Source organism: Balaenoptera borealis (assembly GCF_965194805.1).
Source record: "Balaenoptera borealis genome assembly, chromosome: 7".
NCBI lineage: Eukaryota > Metazoa > Chordata > Mammalia > Artiodactyla > Balaenopteridae > Balaenoptera > Balaenoptera borealis.
In genome coordinates this window covers 77657027-77676312 of record NC_138864.1, presented here as the reverse complement: position 1 = coordinate 77676312, position 19286 = coordinate 77657027, and the positions used below count along the sequence as shown (strand labels likewise).

The following is a 19286-nucleotide window of genomic DNA, read 5'->3' as shown; positions in this document are numbered from 1 at the left end:
ATTATTGTTGTTGTGGTTATTTTAATTTTCAAAGGGAAGGCTTTATGTGATTTAAGCCAAGATTGGTACTGTAGGAAAATTGGAAAAACAAGCCTAGACATCCCTAACTAAACTCAAACCCTAAGATTAAGCTGAACTGCAAGGTTCTCAGCTCACTCAATTTGTGGACATCAGAGATGTACCCATTCACCTCCACCTTCCAGAAAAGGTGTCTGGCTCCCCCCTTTCTTCATTGGTAGCAGTCCTCTTGGTGTAATTAGGGCCCTGTTGCTTATTGGGCATTTATAAAGTATGTTTTTAAATAAAAATTGAACTACCATTTACCCATATTTAGGTCAATATCACACATCCACAGATATACTTGAAAATTATTTTGAATTTACTGGTTAATTTAAGTAAATATTTTGGGGCTATGTAAGCATTTTTTGTATTTACATGTATCAACCTGGCAACCAGTTCACCCACCTGTAAGTACATATTAAGGCAGAACTTGTTCATGTAGTTGAAAATTTTACACACTTCACTGAAGCAAAGGCAGGCTGAACATTTTCACATGTATAAATATATTCTTAATATTTTAAGATGTATCTTGATGATGTGATACTCAGTAATTTATCTGTAAGTGTAAAATAAGTAAAAATAGAAAAATACTACTTAAATCTGTATTTGTAGCCAAGTACTTAGTTCTGTTAACATTTTAACATGATAGAAATTAATTTAAAGGGCTATAGTAATATCCATTAGTTACATTATTAGAGTAGAAAATCTAATATGCCAAGCATTAATGAAGAATCCCATCATTTGAATTGTTTGGTAAATACCTATTTTATTTATTTTTTATTTGAATTTTATTTATTTATTTGAATTAATGTTTGGTAAATACCTTTTCTATTTTGACTTTTTTCCATAGTAAACTGAAGAAGCATAGGACACTGTCTTATTTTTCAATACATTAGAATTATTTCTGTAGAGGAATATTCTCATGCTCAGTTACAACTTTTTTTTTTTTTAAGTTTTTAAAGCCATGTTTATTGAAGTTGAATTTACATTCAGTAAAACTCACTCCAAAATGTGACCAAGGCAATCAGCACCATAATCAAAGTGTAGAGCAGTTCTTCAACACCCACCCCACCCCCGACCAAAACCTATGCAGCAAACTCCTCCCTGCTCCTTAGGAATCCACTGATCTGTTGTCTGTCAAAGGGGTCAAATTTAATCATCAAAATAATCTATTATAGGAAAAACTGTAAACACAAAAAAACAAGTTTTTAAAAGGATACTTTGAAACATACAATGTTTAGAATAGTCAAAAGTATGGGATTTAGAACTAACCTTTGTAAATTCAAGCAGCTGACAGTTTTCTTAAGATAGCTGTATTGATAGAATAGCTAGTCTAGTTACTATGTTGAGCTTCAGGCTGGGGCTGGTTGGCAGAAAAATGATTTTAAATAGTTTAAATGGAATTGAATTCTACAGAAATTCTCTATGGGGCAGATATATGTTCTTGCAGATATTTGGCACCTTTTCAAAAGTCCTCCGCTGCTACCACCATGAAAGGGACAGTAAGCAAAAACCTCTACTCTGTATATATCACCCGTCACATGTTCAAATACACCTTATCTCCTCGAAAAGCTTTCAAGCACCAGCCCTGTTTGCCAGCATCTTGAACTGGACTGAGCCGAGTCGTGCGCCGAGGCCGAAAAAACCAGTTACAACTTTTGATTATAAAAAATTTCAAACACACACACAAAAGTAGACAGACTATTATAATGAACTCCCAGCTTCAATCATTAACAACTCATAGCCAATCTCATTTTATCTACATCCTATCTATTTTTTCTCCCTTTCTGTATTATTTTGAAGCAAATCATATCATTTCATTTATAAAATTTCACTATGCACCTCTAAAAGATACAGATTTTTTAGAAAATGTAACCATGATATTATCATAGCTGATATGTATTAAATATACAAATGTGTTAAATATATGTAAATATATAAAATAGATATATAAACATTATATATATATTTAAGTTTGTTTGATCCAGGGCCCAGATAATGTCTATAAACTGCAATTAGGTTTTTTTTTTGTTTTTAAAGTCTCTTTAATGCATGGTTTCCCCCTCCATTTCCTTGCTTTTTTCCATGCAATTTATTCATTGAAGATGTGGGGTCCTTTATCCGGTAGAGTCTTTCACAATCTGAATTTTTACTGATATAGACAGTGCTTTAAAACAAGTCACAAAAAGTTTCTCAGAGAGGAAGAAAGTAGAGATGCAGAAAATGCTGCAGGATTGCACCTCTAAACTCCGGAGTCTCTGCCTCATGCTGGTGATGTCTTTAGGTACCCTCTGCCCTTCTCTGTGTTGGTAAAGACCACCACTCTTGGACAACAGGCAGTCCTCCTTTTTCTCCCCATTTCTGAAATACCACTTCTTTTTTTTTTTTTAATTTTTTTTTTGATTTTATTTATTTATTTTTGGCTGTGTTGGGTCTTTGTTTCTGTGCGAGGGCTTTCTCTAGTTGCGGCGAGCGGGGGCCACTCTTCATCGCAGTGCGTGGGCCTCTCACTATCGCGGCCTCTCTTGTTGCGGAGCACAGGCTCCAGACGCGCAGGCTCAGTAATTGTGGCTCACGGGACCAGTTGCTCCGCGGCATGTGGGATCTTCCCAGACCAGGGCTCGAACCCGTGTCCCCTGCATTGGCAGGCGGATTCTCAACCACTGTGCCACCAGGGAAGCCCCCTGAAATACCACTTCTGTAGATTATTTTGGTTCATAGGCCTCTCTACTTGGGGCAGAAGATACTTGGGGCCTGTGCAGCTTCTACTTCCTATAAGAATAAACCTCACTATTGAGAAGAATGACTCTGGCTTTTGGTGAGGTGTGAATGAATCGGTAGGATTTAGGTTAAACAGCGTGAGTAGATTATTCATTCAAGTCAGAAATGAGAGTGAAGATCCTGTCTTATCATCATAGTAATTATGACAAGCAATTATGTCAGTGCTGGCACATGGTGAGGTATACAGAGTGCATCTGGTTGGATACCTGGATCACCTGGGAGCTGTAGCAGTTTACCATGCTCCTCAACTACAGTTACTGATCACTGACTAGTAGGACTGAATCTGGCAGTTAGAGTTGTAAAGACCTAGTTGTCATAAGCCAACACTTCCTACAGTTAGGAAAGTAAGGAGTGGTCCTGCAATTTGTCATTTCTTGTTTCGTTGAGAGCTGTCACTGAACCCCAAAACATAAGTTAATTCTGTATGGACCTTGTTATTTCTTTGGTGATTAAAATAGATGTAATTTATACTCATAAATATGTTTAGCAACTTCCTTTCTACTTCAGAAATAAAATTAGGATGCTTTTCTATCAGCTCACAAAGGTATATATTGATTTGTTTATTTGTTTATTAAAAAGGCATTTATATACTTGAGCTCATACTGTGTACCAATTTTTTTTGCAAGACCCTGGGGATTTAGAGATAAAAGACCCAGTTCTAGCCTTTAAGGAATTTACAGACAAGTAGGAAGATGGATGAATGGATAGGCAGTTACACTCTGTACTTGTGTGTGATTTTCTGGAGGTGATCACAGAGAGCTGTGGAAGAGAGAAGACAGTGCTTAACCCAGGTGAGCAGTCAGGGCTCTCAGAGAGAGGTGTTATCTGAGCTGTGTTTTGAGGGTGAGTAGGAAGTGGCCAAATTAAAGGGAAGGGGTGGGCATATCAAACAGAAGGGGCAGGAGGTATGTGGGCATGTGACATCAAGACACATTTTAAACTGCAAATAGTTAGGATTTAACGGACAGATGAAACAAAACAGGAAACCAGAAAATAGATGCTGCAGCACCTTCATGACTTGCTGAGGAATTTGGACTTGTCCTGAAAGCGATTCAAGGATTTCAGTAAGGAGAGTTACTGACCAGATTCACGTTGTCGTGGAATAACCCTAATTGTTAGAAATGAATAATCTTTTTTTTTTGCTGCATTGGGTCTTCGTTGTTGCGTGTGTGCTTTCTCTAGTTGCAGCAAGCGGGGGCTACTCTTCGTTGCGATGCGTGGGTTTCTCATTGCGGTGGCTTCTCATTGCGGAACACAGGCCATAGGCGCGTGGGCTTCAGTAGTTGTGGCTCACGGGCTCTAGAGCACAGGCTCAGTAGTTGTGGCGCAAGTGCTTAGTTGCTCCGCGGCATGTGGGATCTTCCCAGACCAGGGATCGAACCCATGTCCCCTGAATTGGCAGGCAGATTCTTAACCACTGCGCCGCTAGGGAAGTCCCAGAAATGAATTATCTTAATTTCAAAAGCTGAGTGAAAGTGGTTGTTCACTTTATTTCATTGTTAAATGCCAATTCACATACTCATTAAGCTTGCAAGAACTTAGTTACTAAGTATACTTAGCTGCTTAGTATAAATGAGTTAATATTTATAAAGCATTTAGAACAGTGCTGCATATTCTGTAAGCACTATATGAGTTTTTGTTAAATAACATTAACTCCCTCAGGCTGCTTGAGTACTGTTTAGAAATTTTATGACATTTGCCTTAATGCAAAATGGTGCCCTAATTACCTGAATTTAACACATTCCCAGAAGTTACAAATTACTCGAATTTACATAAGTGGAATCTTAACAGTTGTAGAGATGGAAGAAATGTTATAAGTCATCTAACCTAATTCAAGAATCACTTCTCACCTGGTAAGATAGAGCCATTAACCTAGAGTAAGGAAACCAGCAATGTTTTACTTAATGTTTCAGAAAACTCACAAGAACTGTGATGGTATAAAACACCTTAATTTTACTTTTAATGTGTCCTTACTTCAGTTTTCATCACTAAATGGAACTGCACAGTTATATTTTTGGAAAAAATTTTAATATTTTAGTTCTGTGGAAATACTGGCAGTTTGATTGGTGTGAAATAATCATTCTGTTTGTATGAGTCCATATTGTAAAAGATTTCTTTACTATCTGGCCAGTTACTTGAACACATACTTTATTTTTATCCTGAATCAGATGATCAGCCCATACTGAAAGCTTATTGTGCCATGAAGTTCTAGAAATGGTAATCAAAGAAATTATATTTGATTGTGGGTAACCTTGCTGTCCTAAAGATTGTCTGCCTAGTCTGAAGTAATTTCAGTCCTGTAAAATAGCACTCAGAACTAGAATATTCAAAGTATTCAGTCTTCCTTTCCTCTGACTTGAAATTTTTTGTGCTGAAAAAATTGTATGTTGCAGATAATAGGATAAAATATATTTTTAACTGGACACCCATATGGGCAAGATATCACCTACTGAGTCCTACTGTTGGTTTGATACTGATGATCACATAATTTCTGTTTTTCAGAGTAAGCACCTTAATGGTTTCTCCTTTTTTGCTAGCCAAGCGTGATAGTTTTACTGTAGCATCAGAGGTTATTTGGTGGTTTATTTTGTTGTGTGGTCAACCCATACATTTTCAATAATTTGTTTTGCAGCCAGTAATTGCTTTTCTCTACAAGTAGCAGAATTTCTTTTTGTCAAAAGTCTTTATTGCCAGTGAATAGAGAGGCTACTTATTTTTCTTTCTATCTCATTCCCTGGAAAGTGTTGTAAGCTTCTCAAGTAGTCAAGTGCCAAGAACATAGATCTACCATTTATTATAGTTTTGATAATCAGTAACGAGTGGGGAAAATGCAAGATGGTCGCAGGATGGCAAGCAGTAGCTGTGCTCCATTCGTTTTTAAAATAATTAATTAATTAATTAATTTTTGGCTGCATTGGGTCTTTGTTGCTGTGCGCGGGCTTTCTCTAGTTGCGGCGAGGGGGGGCTGCTCTTTGTTGCGGTGCGCGGGCTTCTCATTGCGGTGGCTTTTCTTGTTGCGGAGCACGGGCTCTAGGCGGGGGGCTTCACTAGTTGTGGCACGCGGGCTCAGTAGTAGTGGTTCACGGGCTCTAGAGCGCAGGCTCAGTAGTTGTGGCGCATGGGCTTAGTTGCTCTGCAGCATGTGGGATCTTCCTGGACCAGGGCTTGAACCCATGTCCCCTGCTTCGGCAGGCAGATTCTTAACCACTGTGCCACCAGGGAAGTGCCTGTGCTCTGTTCTTATGAATATAATTATCCATATGCCTAAGCATGGATGAGCTGTACTTAAAATTGGGTTGTTTCACTTGGGAGCACTGAGTCAGCTTAACCAAAAGTTGTCTGCAGTACTGCTTCCCTGGCGGAAAAGGACTCCTAGGAATTACAGCTTTAGAAGTATTTTGCAAGGATAGCACAAACATCTTTTTTTTCCTTAATGTGCATTTGTTAAACCTAAGTAGCTCAATACTGGTAAAGTTTGCCACCAATCAAAACTTTGTTCCACTGCCATAAATAGGAAGGAGACATTTCTCAGCACATTTTTATTCTCCTGTCAACCTTCTCTTACAGTTAAATAGTTAAAAGAAAATAAAATTTAGAATTGTAGGAGTTTTCCTTACATCTTGCTTTTAGTCTATGAGATCCCAATTTGTATATATTTCTTTTGGGCATCTTTGAAATTCTGCCCAGTGGTTTTACCGTGCACACTGTGCACAGAAGAACCTTGTCTTTCATCGCTTCTTTACAGCTACACGTGGAAAACTATGAATGACTCTAAAAGCTTATGGGATGATACAAATTGTCCTTAAGTTTTATTTCTTTTCTCTTATTTCAAAGAATGCCAAGTGTTGTATCATTTTTAATGATTAAGCCCCTTCTAAAAGTACATGGAGGGAGGTCTGCTTTCTTGTCATATAGGGTTAGTAGTACTCTATAACTCCAGTGGGGCCCATATATTGCCACATTTATCATTGAGGATTATGGATAAGCCCCAAAGGGAAAAAGGATGTTATTAAAAAGAGTGGGGGAGGGCACAAGAAGAGGAAGAGACCTTGAGGAGAATGGCAAGAAGGAGGAAGGAAAGAGAAACCAGGAAAAGAGAAATACTTATAATAGTGTTGTCATGTTATAGTATACACTAAAATATTTAATAATATTTAATAAATATTTAATAAATGGTAACTCATGTGGTTACTTTTTATGTGCTGAACAGTTTTCTGAGTACTTTTGATCTGTACAAACACATTGCATCCTCACAAGAATCATGTGACAGGTAATATTTAGCTGCAAAATCACAAAGCTGGTAGGTAGCGGAGAGGGTATTTGAACCCAGACACTTCAGCTCTACTGCACTGCCTATGTGCTGAAGCACTAGGCTAACCTGGCCTTAACACAGGAGGTCACCAACATTTCCTTAGATATCTTTCAATGGCACTGGGGTAAAAGATGTCTTACATCTGTCCCATTGGAACTATATATTTCTTGCAGCACTTGAAAATATTTTTAAAAGTTATATAGTAGTGAAGAAACTTGCGGAACACAGTAGGAATGCTTCATTTCTACTACCTTGAGAATGAGAATGGAATATATAAAGATATTTAACATTTAAAAGGTTAGAAACACCTCTCAAAGGATGTGTGTTTTGTTTCGGAACTGCATGTGAACATTGATTGTTATAATCTTTCTTCGTAAATCAAAGATTTCAGGATCCAGTTGTCAGTACCAAAATTATACATGCTCTTCTTCTGCTTTAAGTTTCATAAAGCAGAAACATGAAATGCTAAAAAGGAATCCGTGTTTGTGTATCCTTCTCCAAATGAAAAGATACAAAATATCTTTTGTGTCTTCATAGAACAAGTAGCTCTAGAGTCCCAGATGTCAAAGCATTCAGGTCAAAGACATATGTAATAATAATAACCAAAATGATAGCTTCTGTGAACATCTAGCTGGATGTGTTTACTTTGGTAATAAAAGCATTAGAAAGCAAATATTGAGGGAAAGAGTTGAAAATAAGAATTAATATTTACTGAATATTTACCACGTGTCAGACACTGTGCTGAGCGATTTACATGTGTTATCTCTCATTATGAGGTAGATATTATTATACCCATTTTATAGATGAGGAAACTGAGGCTTAAGGACGCTAATTAACCAGCCCAAGGTCATACAACTGACAAGTAGTAGAATTGGGTTAAGAATTCTCAAAGAAAATGTTAGAGATCCACATAAAATAAGCCTCTTGTAATCTTTCTTACTTATTTCACATGTGGTTACTGTGTCATCTATGTATTGGAACAAACCTACCATTTCTTTAAAACTCTTGGCCCTGCCCTGGTCTCCTCCCTCGCTAGCTTCATTCAGGGGTGAATTGATGTCCTGTTTCACACTTGTTATATGTCTTCATTTCTAGAAATGGGTATAATTTCTACCTCTACCTCAGATATTCTTTTAACCACATGGAAATATCTGAATCTTCTTCTAAATGGCAGCAGAGAACATCTGCACTCTGAATACTTGTTGGAGTTTAATCTGCCAGAAATTCACTTAACAGAAAGTATTTATGGAGAATTATCATCTATTCCTCCATAGAGCATTCTGGGGTGGGAGTATTTTAAAAAGTCTCTCCAGGGGATTCCAGTTTGTATCCAGGGTCTAGGAGCTCTTTGTATTCTCAAGGTTTAAGATATTTTTTCTTAAATCTCCTTGGATTCCAGTTAGTCACAAGGGAGTTTGGTATCTGAATTGGTATCCGTTTCCTCAGTCACTTCCCTGACCTCTTCAATCACCTTCCAGGCTTTTTCTAAAGGATATTTTGAAGGACATTGTAAGAAATGTTCCTGAGAAACCAGTTACATTATTCATGGAAGTCTTGGAGAACGTTACACATGGTGTCTCCGCATGACCAAGAGGAGAGATTTATCTTGTAACTGTGTTTCCTTCCTTGACATGAATGCCAAAAGTTTCAAGGCGAATTGTGTCCTCCTCCAAAGCGGAAGTCCCAGCATAAGTTTTCGTAGCAGCTTCATTCCTGTCTCATTGTCCTCTTCCTTCCCATCATCCCCATTTCAATGCAAAATCATCCGAAATCTCTCTCGACTAGTGATAATTTATCAATCTGGGAAGTCATATCTGTGCACATTTTCAAGTGCATGTTAGACTAAAATAAATATTGGGCTTAAAAAAAGTGATCTCAAGAGGTTTCCTCTGTCCACTTTTCTAAAGTATTCCCATTCCACTCCCCTCCTTGTCACCATTAGTCTTTTTTTCTTCCTAGCACTTGACATTCTTTTTAATGATTGACTTGTTTATTGTCTTTCTTTCACTATGCCATCCCTGGATGGTAAACTACATGAGAATAGTGATCTTGTCTGTTCCGTCACCACACATCTCCACTGCCTAGAGCAGTGACTGGCACAGAGTCGGTGCTTAATAAATATTTATTGAATTAAAGAGTTTTCCGTCTCCCCTGGGTTTCTCATCTACTTAAAAATTTTATTTTATCTTGTAATTGTCCACATAAAACAAGCTGAAATCTTTTTTGGAATAAGGTTGGGCTCCATATGAATAAATGCATGAATAATTTTAGTCTTTTCAAATATTGAATTTACATCCCCTTTGATAATTGCAATTATTTGACACAGAAATGGAGTTCAATATGCTGTATTTTAAAAAATATGAAAACATCATATAGAAAAACTGATTTTAAACTTCTAGGTGTCCTTTACTTTTTGATTTTACCTTCTGAGTTGCTTTTAAGACAGAAATCTGTTTTCCCCAGAGCAGAGTATTATATATAACTTGATTTTGAAGATAAAATTTAAAATGTTGTACCATGATTCAGAAATATCAGCAGTTCTAAAGCTAGACAGAGAAAGAGTAAGGAGCTTAATCCTTCCCTCCCCCTGCCCCATCCTGTCTCACAATCTATTTGTTGTTTGTATTGAAACGATGTTTCAGAATCATATTCATCTGTAAGTGTAAATCAACATTTTTATTCTCCTTTTTAAAAATTAATTTTGTATGAGGGGACTTTAGCACTTAGCAATAGTTGCCCTTTTGCTGCATTTTTTTTTTTTGTCCCAAGTGAAGAACATTAGATGACTCTTTGAAGATGGGAAATCGATGATACTTCCCTGAAGCTAGACCTCAAGAGCTCACATTTTGCAAGTCGTTTTAAAATTTTCTGCCCAAGGCAGTAGAACTGGTTGACAGTTTTCTTTGACCTCTTATTCTGTTTGGCACTGAATCATGCCTCTAGTTGGTCAATTTCTATTCTTATGTAATTTTTTTTTTTTTTTTTTTTTTCAGTTTGCCTTTTAAGCAGGCTTCTTTGGGAGAAATTGCCTTCATTTCCTCCTCTAGTGAGGTGAGGACTTTGGGGTCAGGCTGGTACACACCAGTTGCTACTCCTGGTCAGAGCTCAAGCTTTGCTCTCAGTGGTTTCTCTTTCTTCGGATTAGATAGCAAGATGCTGCAGAGGAGCTGCCACTTCATAGACCTGGTGTCCATGAATTCCCTGGTGGATTTTTAATGCCTTTGGACTGTCCTGTCAGGAGTCTGGCCTGGAACCTAGCTGTGGACCCATAGCAGTCAAGGTTATGCAGGGTAGTATTAACCTAGGGTAGGCTGGAGTCGGAGCAGTTTGCAGGAGAGTAATCTTGGGTCATCAGAACATGGGGGCAGGAGCAGGCTGTGGGTAAAAGGGTAGTGGAAGGCGAGGCTCAGGGAAATAAAAAAAAAAAAAATCAGGTCTAGAGAGAAGATACTGGGTCCACTGTGCCAGCTCAGTCCAGTATCCTCCTGGCTCAGCTAGAGAGAGTGACCTGAAAAAGTCTGAGACACTTTCTGAGTTTTTGATCTCAGCCCATTGAGGTTTCAGTGGTTGGCTCCACTCTTGACTGAGGTCTCTTGTTTTTAAAGAGAACCATGTGTTTTTTAGCCAGACTTGCTCTAATGGCCCTTGGGATTGTTTCCATGCCCTCATGAGCTTTAAGTGTTTGGTTCAGAGAGAGGGACCACTTTCTCCTCCTCCTCCTCTTCCTCCTCTTCTTCTCCTCCTTCCTATTCTTCTTCTTCTTTATTCCTTATTTTCCCTCCTTCCTTCCTCCTCCAAGATCATATCCTTCACTGGTCTTGTCTAAGGCTCTGCAGGCTAGTGGGAGGGGGCTTTCAGGGGCCCACTCTTTTCCCCATTAACGTAGTTCAGACTGCAGACTGTGCCTGTCCTGGATCAGGAGATGACGCTTACATAAAGATTGATGTCCTAACTCGTGTGACAGCTGATGCTCTGAAAACTCACACTTAGTTTGTGCAAAATGAGCAACAAGCTCATTTTACATGGCATGTGGTACGTATTAAAAAAAAAGTATGTTAATAATGGAAGAGTCCTTGTAAGTGGGAGTTTGGAAAATTTGTTCTTATTGAGATGGATAATTTTGGTGTCAGTCTCCATTTGCTATAAATAGTGGGTTATTTTCAAGATTAGTTTGGTATCACCTGCAGTTTAGCAATAGTTAGGAGTACTTTGATGTGCTTTTCAAGAAAACTTTAGGAAAGTGTTTAAGAAGAAGAATGGGAAAATTTTTTTTACACATACATTAACAAATTTACCATGTGTTAAGTAATCAAGCCATCATTTCTTAGAAAGAGTTTTATTGACTATGATAGAAACTTAAACATCTTTGAAGATAATGGAAGTTTTGATGCAGGACAGGAAAATCGTTCTTACGTTTTACAAAAGTATACAGCTTGTTTAGCTATAAACAGCACATCGCTTTTTTTCAAACTGATTTCCTCATAAAAGTACCTGAAAGCTTGGACAGATATTGATTGATAAGGAGGTGGGCAAAATTCAAGTTGTGTTCATGGCTATCACCAAAGGTGAAGCCATTTCTGACTGGATGAGTGACTAGAGACGAGGCTATTTCAAACCATGGCGTGTAGCAACTTTCGTTGGTCCTCAGCATCCTTCAGGGTAAAAAGAGGTGCTGAGATACTATGAATTTTTCATTTAATTTAATTTCTGAGGTAAGTTTAGCATGATGTCCTTATAGTTCTTAATGATCTTGCATGGGCAATGTTCTCTCATACTTAATGAAGGGAAGGTACTATTCATTCATAACTTAACCGATTTAATATGAAATCTACTTGAGGTCATTGACTAATGAGTTTTTTAGGACTTTTTTTAAAGTGTTCTGATTATGAAATCATGAAGTTTGCAGTTGTCCCAGGGTGACGGGGTAAGAATTATTTCAATTTAATTTAGGGAAAAACATGGTGTGAGGGCATAAATAAAAAAATATCCATTTTTATTTCTTCCCAGCATTGAGCTCAGAGCCTTGTACATAGCAAGTGCTCAAAAAGCAAACGAGAACTGGATGACATCATTGATGCCATGACTTAGAGAGCCCTGTTCCATTCTTATGCCTCTAGACCCCTGTTGTTACATCAGGTTTTCCCTGGTCGATTATTTTTTTTCTTTTCTCTCATCTCTTTCTTTCCTCATTTCTCAGTTCAGGCTCTGTCACGTTCCTGTTGCCTCTTTCCATTTATCATTTTCCTGTGAACATAGCCTTGCTCTGTTCACTTTCCCTATGACCCTTGGTTTATTTTGTATTTTTTCCCCTACTCTCTTTCTGTCAAATGCCTCTTTTTCTCTTAGCAACTAAAGTAAAAACAAGTCTCTGAAAGGTTATTTATATTCAGTGTTGGGAACCATCCCTGTTGCCTGTTGCTGGACTGACTTATTTTTGGGATTTGCAAAATGTGTTATAGTTCAACAAGCTTCCCACTCTACTACTTACCTTCAAACCTGTTTTTTATGTGGTTTTTCTTTTTCATTTGTTGTTTCTTTTGTTCCCCTTAAACTGTCCCTCATTCATTCCCTTCTTTGGGTGTGGATTGCAGTGAGTTTCACTTCTGCTCTTTGCTGTTGGAATAGTCGCCTTCCGAAAATCATTCTCCTTGTTCTCACTGCTCATAATCCCCTGGACTTAGACTCTGAGTTTGTGTCTGGTCCATCCTCCACAACTGCTGAGCGTGTCACTTCTCAGAGTCTTCCAGAGGGGTCCATTGCTCCATTGCTGCAGGATTCAGACTCAGCATTGAGCCATGACGAGGCACTTTGACAGGTATACTAATAGTTCAACTTGCCTCACAGGCTTGGCATAAAATTATTCCTGCTTGTGTGTGTGTGTTGGTGCAGGGGTACTGGTGCCCTGATCATTTGGGTGGGTTAACAGAAGGTGTCCCCATGAGATGGACTCTAATGTTGGGCTGGAACGTTGTCATTCGTTTTCACCGTTATTTGTTCACTGCTTAACACTCTGCCTGATGGATAGGTGGTACTCAGCCAATATTTATGGTCTGCCTTTGTTTCAACTTTCAATCTCAAAGATGCAGAAAAAGTGTTCTGTGACCATTTATGTTCTTCTGATGTATTTCCAACCATCACAGTATTTCTTTCCTCCGGATTGTTAAAATCTTTTGTTGGGATGGGTTTGAGAGGAGCACGGGCCTCCTTCCACATTTATACCTTATCCCTGACCTCTTTCTTCCTCTTCCCTCCGCGTACATTCTTTATTTTTTATTATTTAAAAAAAAGTTTTTTTTCTCTCCGTGTACATTCTTGCCGGCCCGACAGAGCCACCCTGTCTATATAGAAAGCCCAGGTTCTGTGAGGATCCCATCACGGTGAGCACCTGAACTGCAGGTAGCTGTCCCCCTTGCTTCACGTGTGAGGCAGGGCCATGAGTATAGGAGAGACAAGACTGGAGAAAGCAGTGGGAACTTGCACAATGATTGGCAGACTGATATTCTACCATATAAAGCTGCCTTGCTATCTCCCGGCTGCTTTAATCACTGTGACAAAATCATTCATGTCAGTTTCTAGCCCTGTCTCTCCCAACACAAATAAATCCAAGCTATTTAACCTTTGTGTGTGACTTTATTCATCAGACTTTGCCATTTGCTGCCTGGAGCTGCATCTTCTTTAAGACAATGATGTCTGTCTTCTGGGAAAGTGACATATAGTATTTCTGATAGTTCTGAACTCGTATGACATATTTAGCTAAGGAGTTTTTCTGATATTTGTTTGTGGAGTTTTGATTTTTTTTTGAACCAAGGACAGCATCCTCTTTTTTTTTCTCCCTGTAACTAAGCCTCCAATACTTTCTTGTCTAATATTTTGTTTTATTTTTATTTTTTTCTCAATCTTTACCTCCCTATTGTGGACTAACAAGTTAATATAAAATATTTACTTTCCGGAACTTCCCTGGCCATCCAGTGGTTAAGATTCCGCACTTCCACTGAAGGGGACATGGGTTCAATCCCTGGTTGGGGAACCAAGATCCCGCATGCCACACAAAGTGGCAGAAAACAAACAAACAAACAAAACTCCAGGGGATTATGCTGAGTAAAAAATATTTACTTTCTTTATTTCTTAGGTGGTAGATACTACTCTTATAGAACTATTACTCTATGAAACCTCCAGGCTCTAAAAGATCTGCACATTTGACTTAAATCAGAAAACCCCACTTGAGAATAGCCACTTTGGTATAAGTAGAGACCCTAGAGAGGGATGGCACTCTGAGCTGTTTTCAAGCATTAATATCTTAGTGTGAATGAAGGACTGATCTGAAAATAGGTTTATAATCAGAAAAGAAAGTAAGGGCTTGTGTCGGGGAGGGGCTCCCGCGTCAAAATGTTAAGATTAAGTAACTGGCCCACAAAAATGAACTCTTTAACATGACTTCAGCTGATTTAGTATAATCAGCTGACTTTTCATGACTTCAGCTGATTTAGTGTAATCTCAGGAACAAAATAATTCATATTTTCATTATATATAGTTATAAGGCCATTATTGAAATATAATTTGCACACCATAGAATTCACCCATTTAACAATAGTGTACAATTCAAAGTTTATTAGTGTATTCAAGCAATTGTGCAAGCATCACCATAGTCAGTTTTAAACATTTTCCTCACCTCAAAAAGAAATCCCATACACATTCCCCAGGCTCTCTCCCGCCCTGCCTATCTGCACCCCCAGCCCTGGGCAACCACTAATCTACTTTCCGTCTTTATAGCTTTGCCTATTCTAGACATTTCATAAAATGGAATCATAAACTATCTGGTCTTTTGTGACTGGCTTCTGTTACTTAGCATAATGATTTCAAGGTTTATCCATGTTGTAGCATGCATTTTAACCTCATTCCTTTTTTTAAAAAATTTATTTATTTTTGTCTGCGTTGGGTCTTCGTTGCTGTGCGCAGGCTTTCTCTAGTTGCGGCGAGCGGGGGCTACTCTTCGTTGTGGTGTGTGGGCTTCTCATTGTAGTGGCTTCTCTTTGTTGCGGAGCACAGGCTCTAGGCGTGTGGGCTTCAGTAGTTGTGGCATGTGGTCTCAGTAGTTGTGGCTCGCAGGCTCTAGAATGCCGGCTCAGTAGTTGAGGCGCAGGGGCTTAGTTGCTCCGCGGCATGTGGGATCTTCCTGGACCAGGGCTCGAACCTGTGTCCCCTGCATTGGCAGGCAGATTCTTAACCACTGCACCACCAGGGAAGTCCCCTCATTCCTTTTTATTGATGAATAACATCCATTATTTATCCATTCACTTTGATGGAGATTTGGGTTGTTTCCACTTTGGGGAAATCATGCATAATACTGCTATGGACATTTGTGTTAAAGTTTTCATATGAACAAGTGAAAACACACACATACACCAAAGATCAAAACAAGTGTGTTGGGGCTTCCCTGGTGGCGCAGTGGTTGGGGGTCTGCCTGCCAGTGCGGGGGGCGCGGGTTCGGGCCCTGGTCTGGGGGGATCCCGCGTGCCGCGGAGCGGCTGGGCCCGTGGGCCGCAGTTGTTGGGCCTGCGCGTCTGGAGCCTGTGCTCCGCAGCAGGAGAGGCCGCGATGGTGAGAGGCCCGCGCGCCGCGATGAAGAGTGGCCCCCGCTTGCCGCAGCTGGGGAGGGCCCTCGCACGGAAGCGAGGACCCAACACAGCCATAATTAATAAATAAATTAATTTTAAAAAAAACAAAACAAAACAAAAAAAAAACAAGTGTGTTGTAAAACAATACTTATCCTTGAAGCATGAAGTGTATGCTTTTCATTCTACTCTGTTCTTTGTCATTTTCTAAAAAATCCTGGCATGGTTCACTAAAGTGATTTCAGAGCGTTCTTATGGGTCATGATCTGATCCACAGTTTAAAAAACTGTCCTACAGGATTCCTGACAGGGGAGCCTAGCAGTACCTGTGAGGCAGCTATGGCTAAGTTTTTAAAGATTGAGTCATGTGCCTCCTGGCAGCTTCTAGCTGTTAATTTTTGTTTCTTGTAGTTTTCTTGGCAACAGTATTAAAGACATCTCTGTGGTTGTGTTACTCACCCCTGAGCTGTTATGTGTGGCATCAGTGAAATCAAGCACATGAAGGTGCATATGAAAATTTCTTCAAGACAACTTTTGTTACATTTTTAATTTTAAAAAGCTTATGTTTTGAAATAGTTTAAATATACCAAAAAGTAGATAGAATAATGTGACAGACTTTGATTTTCAGTCTCTTATCTTGATACAGGTAAAGTAATTGAATTCATTCCTTTTTATTGCTGTCTGGCTTTCCATTTTATAAACCTACCCTCATCTATGTATTTATTTTCCTATTAATGGCATTTATAGATTGACCCTGATTTTTTGATGTTATAAGCAGTGTATGCCATTAATGCATACATGTGCGTGTGTTTCTGTGGGGCATATATTTAGAAGTGAAATTGTTGATTCTTAGGGTTTGTCCCTTCTCAACTTCTCCACATACTGACAAATCACACAACGATATACCAATTTATACTCCACCCATGGTGCATGAGAATTTCTGTGTATCCCCATCTTTATCATCATTTGGAATCATAAGACTTTAAAATTTCTAACAATATTATGGGTGTGAAGTAGTGTATGATTACTTTGCTTTCCATTTCACTGATGACTAATGAGGTAGAGCACCTTCGGTAATCTGTATTTCTTCCTTTGAATGGCCTAGTTATATACTTTCCCCATTTTTCAAGTGTCTTTTTCTTATTGATTTACAGGCATTTTAAGTATGTTATGGATTCTTTCCTATTATTGTTTATCTCTGTTGCAAATACTTTAAAAATTGTGGCTTATCTATTCATTCTCATGGTATCTTTTGTCGTAACAGATTAAAAAAAATTTTCTTGGTGTTATACATATCGATTCTTTTCTTCATGATTGTGTTTATGTATTACTATACTACTGCCGAATCTACTACAGTTTTTTTAGAATAAGTCTTCATTTTTAGTAAAACGACTCCCTGATATATAGTTTTCTTCTAAGAAAGTATTGTAGGATAGTGATTAAGAATTTGAGAACCTGGAATTAGAGTACATGGATTCAAAGCCCACCTTTGCCACTAACTGCACTTAATTTCTCTAATCCTGAGTTTTTACACGAATAAAATAGGAATAAGAATAGCGCCCAGCTCATATGTTGTGAGGATTAAGGAGATAAAATGCATAAAGTTTGTAGCTGAGCATTTGGCATATGGTAAGGGCTCCGTACATGTTAGCTCTTTTTTTTGTTGCTGTTTTTCTAGCTCCCATAATGATTATATCTTGGTATAAAACTGTTTGCCCAGTTTCTTGTGTACACAGATCACTGGATTTCTTCGATTGTTTTCACAAGAGCTGTGATTTGCATCAAATGTTCCAGGAGGGTAGAACAATTTGGACCCTCGTGCTAATTCTGGGTCCCAGCTTTGGTCTCACTGCATTTTTTCCAGGAATTTAACAAACCAAGTTAATCTTGTCCTCCCACTCCCCCAACCCCCAGTATAATATTGGTTCAAACATCAGGTGGGATTTGTTTTTTTTTTTTTAATTAAATGAGTAACAATGCAGCTCCATTACTTTGGGATGGGAAGCATCTCTGCCTTAGCTGAGCCCTCAATAGTCTGTATCCTCATAGGGCTGCTCCCAGCTGGGAAGTGAGGAAAGGAAGGGAGGGCACAACATGAAGAGATTAACGGGCAGTGAGATAAAGGTTGGACTCATAGTTCCCAAACTAGGCTGAGTGTTGGAAGCTATATTTTTAACTTTAGTAGAGGATAGGATGCTCCATTTAATAGCTTGTTTTATTTTATTTTTAAAAAACATGTTTTAAAAACATGTTCAAAAGACAAAAATCTAAGAACTTCAAAAGACAAAAATCTAAGGGAACAGACAGTTGAGGAAGAAAGGGCTCCCAGAATTTTATAAAAGGTAGCAGTTATTATAACAAAGACCATTCCTCTTCTGCATTTGAATTATGTTTATGACCACAATCTTAATTTTTAATATAGTTTTTTTTAAAGGTAAGCAGTCCATTTCTAATTATTTTTCTTTTTTTAAAATTTATTTTATTTATTTATTTATTTATTTATGGCTGTGTTGGGTCTTCGTTTCTGTGCGAGGGCTTTCTCTAGTTGCGGCAAGCGGGGGCCACTCTTCATCACGGTGCGCGGGCCTCTCACTATCCCGGCCTCTCTTGTTGCGGAGCACAGGCTCCAGATGCCCAGGCTCAGTAGCTGTGGCTCATGGGCCCAGTTGCTCCGCGGCATGTAGGATCTTCCCAGACCAGGGCTCGAACCTGTGTCCCCTGCATTGGCAGGCAGATTCTCAACCACTGCGCCACCAGGGAAGCCCCAATATAGTTTTTTAATAACAGCTTTATTGAAATATAATTCATGTACCGTAAAATTCACATTTTTAAAGCATACGATCAGTGGTTTTTAATATAGCTTTTAATGAAACTTTTAGTCACCCACAGTTCTCAGTTTTCCCTTTCTCTTTTGGCTCTCTACTTTTTGTCATTCTGTTGTTTTTGGTCCCATTGTAAACCAGTCGTGATCACCAGTTCCTTTGCTCAGCTTCTTGCTAAGCCGACGCAGCCCAGCATTAGATGCGGCCTTCAGCTCCATGGAAGAACTTCCATTTTCTTGTAGTGGATTCCCATATTTAATAAATATTTTAACACTTAATCAATCAACCATGTGTTCCTGAATTTCCAACAGTTTTCAACAAACAGTCTTTCCAAAATCTGTTATTCCAAAGTTAATTGTTTGTGTTATTTCTCTTTCTCAAGAAATAATTGGGTTAGAAGAAGCCCATATGCTTTTCTTTTAGCATCATATGCTCACTGCAGAAAGTGTTCAGCAAGAGCAGCTCCATGTGCAGATATTATTGTTGCTGGTGGTAGTAGTGGGGTGTGTGTGTGTGTGTGTGTGTGTGTGTGTGTGTGTGTATCTGTCTGGAGAGTCTTCGTGGAATAGCCCATCTCCATAGGGCCATCGAGTCTGTTTTAGTTCTCACATTTCGCTCAATGAGAGAAAAAGCTACACTTGTCTCTGCACCTTCTGGCCCTTGTGCAGTTGGGTATTTTAGTTATGTTTGAGCTATTAAT

General features: G+C 38.7%; 1 protein-coding gene and 1 long non-coding RNA gene across 20 annotated transcripts in view; one reads left to right on the top strand and one right to left on the bottom strand.

Annotated features, from left to right (window-relative positions):
- The window catches only part of ADAM22 (ADAM metallopeptidase domain 22), a gene marked incomplete at its 3' end in the record, with an annotated part of 239376 nt that overhangs the window by 1370 nt on the left and 218720 nt on the right, over positions 1-19286 (top strand). The gene's annotated exons all lie outside the window — the stretch shown is intronic.
- LOC309631787 lies at positions 998-15872 on the bottom strand. Its single transcript, XR_014246524.1, has 2 exons — positions 1333-15872; positions 998-1244 (listed from the first exon to the last, which is right to left on the bottom strand). It is a non-coding gene; the product is annotated as an uncharacterized lncRNA (long non-coding RNA).